Source organism: Arachis ipaensis, chromosome B6, assembly GCF_059453495.1.
Source record: "Arachis ipaensis isolate K30076 ecotype BB chromosome B6, ASM5945349v1, whole genome shotgun sequence".
In the NCBI taxonomy this organism is placed as follows: Eukaryota; Viridiplantae; Streptophyta; class Magnoliopsida; order Fabales; family Fabaceae; genus Arachis; species Arachis ipaensis.
In genome coordinates this window covers 70,841,650-70,845,989 of record NC_142441.1, presented here as the reverse complement: position 1 = coordinate 70,845,989, position 4,340 = coordinate 70,841,650, and positions in this window count along the sequence as shown.

Below are 4,340 nucleotides of genomic sequence, written 5' to 3'. Positions count from 1 at the left end.
CCTGGGTGTGTTATTGAGCCAACGTTTGACCTCACGTTTGAGGCAAATGTTGGCGCAAACGTTAGCTACTCCTGGGTGTGTTATTGAGCCAACGTTTGACCTCACGTTTGAGGCAAACTTTGGCGCAAACGTTAGCTCCTCCTGGGTGTATTATTGAGCCAACGTTTGACCTCACGTTTGAGGCAAATGTTGGTGCAAATGTTGAGAACATTGCCTAATTCGGAAGCTCAAACGTGCTGTCCACCCCATACTATTATATATTGTTGGAAAGCCCTGAATGTCTACTTTCCAATGCCATTAGATGCGCATCATTTGGAGCTCTACAGCTCGAGTTATACTCCGTCGACGCTGCAGAGGTCAGCTGGCCTTACTACAGGTTGGTGCCATATTTGTTTATGCACTTTTCGGGGCAGTTTTCTCCCTCAATTTTTGTGTCCATCATATAGTGCCATATATTCTTGGAAAGCTCTCGATTCCTACTTTCCAATGCTTTTGGAATCACCTCATTTGGAGCCTTGTAGCTCAAGTTATGCTTGTTGGAAGTATACCCCTCAGGCTATGGGAGCAACGTTTCCAGCAACGTTAGAGCACCAACTTTGGCTCCAATGTTGCTTCCCTTTGCTTCCTTTCATGGCCTTCTTGTTGCCTCTTTGCCTTTCCTTTCCTTAGCTTCCTTTCCACCTATCATCAACCAAACAAAATGTATGAAAGCTTTGCTAATCTCACAAGAAATTGCATCATTCATAACCAACAAGTAAACAATGCAAAATTCTTATGAAAATGCATCAGGATAACAATGTTTGATTAAATAAAGGTATGCATGAATTTCTCATCCAAATACTTACTTATTGCCTGAGAATGCATGAAAATCAAGTAAAAACTAATGAAAAAGGCTTGTGAAACTAGCCTAAGATTACTTGTCATCACAACACCAAACTTAAATCTTGCTTGTCCCCAAGCAAGCAGTAAAACATAAGGAAAATTACTAGAAACAAAGAAGTGTATAAGCCTTTTATTGGAAGACATTGAATACTGGTAAATGGGGTTTTTATGCATAGTATCTTAGGGATTTTTATTCTGTGGCTGAGACATCAACATTCCCTTGGATCCTTACTTAAATTACACAAAAAAAATGAGACTTGTTATTGCTTGGTCCTTGGTTTTTTTTTTTTTTTGCTCTCTTTCTTGGCTAAGGCTTAATGCTATGTGGTAAGGTAGCTTTTTAGAGTAAGCTTTCAGCCAGCATTCCTGTCCCAGTTGGTTCAAGATGCTAGGTGTTGAAACACCCCTATGGGCTTACTTGCTCAAGCCTCTCCTTAGCACACACATATCACAGGCATTTAGCTTGATTTGTTCATCTCTGTTTGTTCTTTGGAAATTGATGCCCAGCACCTCTTTGGGTTACTAAATGCTTTGTCTCAAAGTAGCTCTTGATGGTGGACTTTTAGTTGGCAATCCCGAGTTAGTTAACCCAAGTTGCCGGGTGATGAAACACCCTTTAGAACCTAGTTATCCAAGCTTATCTTTGTACAAGAACATCACAGGCATTTATCCAAATTTGCAGCCATTGGTGCCCAGCCTTATGTATTTCTTTTTGCTTCTTTCTCTTGCATTTTCTTTCTTTTATTTTGGACATTTTTCATTTGTCAAGTCTCATGAAATGTAACTCAAGTTCATATCACAAAGTCATGCCAGCATTCAGCCTTATTTATAAATCAGCTAATGAACCAGCACATACCACCACATAATCTTATTTTGTCTCATATCATACCAGACTTTTACTCTTTCTCTATTTCACAATTATTTTTCTTTTATTCAAACATGAGGAACAAAGCATATAATTCAAGTAAGATGAAAGTGAAACAAGCACTTAGACTAGCAAGCCATAACAGCATGAAAACAAACAAACTCGCATACAGTAAATGAATCTAAGAAGACACTAATCAACATGGGACATTTGCACTTTCAATTATCATATTTGAACTAGAATCTGTCAGAGAACAATACAACCTCTTGGAGTCGATTTGTTTCCTCTGTGTCATCATCATTGTTGGGTTCCATGTCCTTCCTCTGTCCATGATGATGTACCTTTTCCTCCAAGAGATTGAATGACTTCCTACAAAAGATATTGACAGTTGCTTGTTCCCTAAGTACTTGAGAGGCAGTTAGCATGCATGTATGCTTTTGATTCTCTGAACCTAAGTTGGTGTGGGAACACCAAACTTAGTTTCTTGCCTACTTCTATATGTAGCAGAATAAATACATGCATGAAACATCAAGTACTATTATTAAGGAAATAAACTATGAACTAGAAAACAACTAAAAACTAGAAACATGACAATTGTTAAGCAGTTTCTCTGATGGTTTGGAGCCGATACTAATCATGCTGAGGGTGCAATGTGTTCTTAATGAAATTTTTGGTGGAACACCAAACTTAGCATCCAACATTTACCCCTTAATTATTTTGGTGTGCAACACCAAACTTAGCTTCTTGCACTATAGATAAAACTAATTAACCTTTTTATTAAAATAGCTATGAAGAGATAACTACCTCAGGTTGGGTTGCCTCCCAACAAGCGCTTCTTTATTGTCACTAGCTTGACATCTTGTTCTTTGATCATGGAGGCTGAAAATCATAGTGCCTTAGCTTTTCTCCTCATACTGTGAACTTCCTTCCGGTCTCCTCTTTGATGATCTCTAGGTGTTCAAGTGAAAGGATCCAGTTCACAGTTTAGTACTCAGATAATTGTGGACACACCTTCATTGGTTGGGTGTTTAACATCACTTTATCCCCTGGTGAGAAGCCTTCAATGGGGATTTTCTTGTTTCTCCACCCTTTTGGTCTCTTCTTCTTTTCTTTCTCAGAAGATAATTCATGCTTTTGTGGTTCTTTATCTGGAGTGTCGAGGTTCTCATCTGGGGGTTTTGGATCTAGTTCCTCCTTAATTTCTTTGGTCTGTTGCACCATCTCTACCTCTTTTAAGCATGGATTTAGAAGTCTTGGAGTTAACTCATTGAATGCCTCTTTCAAGCTTTGGTCCCTGGCTTTATCCTTCATACAGTCTTCTTCTTGAGTGGGCTCATGCAGGGTTTTAAAAACATGGAATGCTAGGTGCTCATCATGCACTCTCAACAACAATTTCCCTTTTTCAACATCTATCAATACTTTGCCCGTAGCCAGGAAGGGCCTCCCCAGGATGATGAGAGTGTTAGGGTCTTCCTCCATATCCAGGATGACAAAATTAGCTGGGAGAAGGAATTTTTCCACTTTTACTAGAACATTCTCTACAACTCCAAGTGCTTGATAAATGGACTTGTCAGCCATTTGAAGAGCAATTCGAGTAGGTTTCAGTTCAAAAATTTGAAGCTTCTTCATAAGAGATAGAGGCATCAAGTTTTTGCTTGCACCAAGGTCACAGAATGATTTCTCAATAGTTATGTCTCCTATGGTACAAGGTATATAACAACTTCCAAGATCATTCTTCTTCTCTAGTAGATCTCTTTAGAGAATAGCACTACACTCCATTGTCATTTCGACAATCCGTCCTTCTTTCAAGGGTCTTTTCTTTGTTAGCACTTCTTTCATAAATATGGCATATAATGGCATCTGTTCAAGTGCTTCTAAGAAAGGAATATTGATGCTGAGTGTCTTGAATATGTCCAGCAACTTTGGGTATTGCTTATCCTCGTTTTCTTTTTTGAACTTCTGAGGGTACGGAAGTTTGGGGACATTTGGCTTCACCCCTTCCTTCTTCTCTTGTTGCTGTGTTTCAAGGATGTTCTTATCTCTCTTTGAGCTTTTTGCATTCTTGGTCTTTCTCTCCTCTTCACTTCTCTCTTCTGTCTCTTCTTGTGGAACTTCTCTGTTGTGTTCTTCTTGATTGATGGCTTCCTTCTCCCTAGTCTTCTCACTTCCCACTATGATTGCTTTGCACTCCTCCCATTTTGTAGCTTTTCCTTTGTCCCTTGGGTGGTGTTGAGTGGTAATAGGGGATGCATTTGATTGCTTCTCACCCATCTCTACGATTCGTTTAGCCATTTGTTCTATATGCCTATCAAGATTTCTGACTGAAGCTTCTTGAATTTTACTTGTTATGGCTTGATCTTTCATGAGTTTCTCCATCATCATGTCCAAACTAGAGATTCTTTGAGAGTCTGAATTTGGTTGTGGTTGTGTAAAGTGAGATGGTTATTGCTGGAAATTGTTTGAACCATTTGCGAGGGTATTTTGTGGTTGGAATGTGGATGTGGACAAGTTATTCTGGTGGTTTTGTGAGTTGTTACGGGGTTGGTGATATGTGTTTTGTGAGTTTTTGAATTGGTTAGTATTATTGGATGAA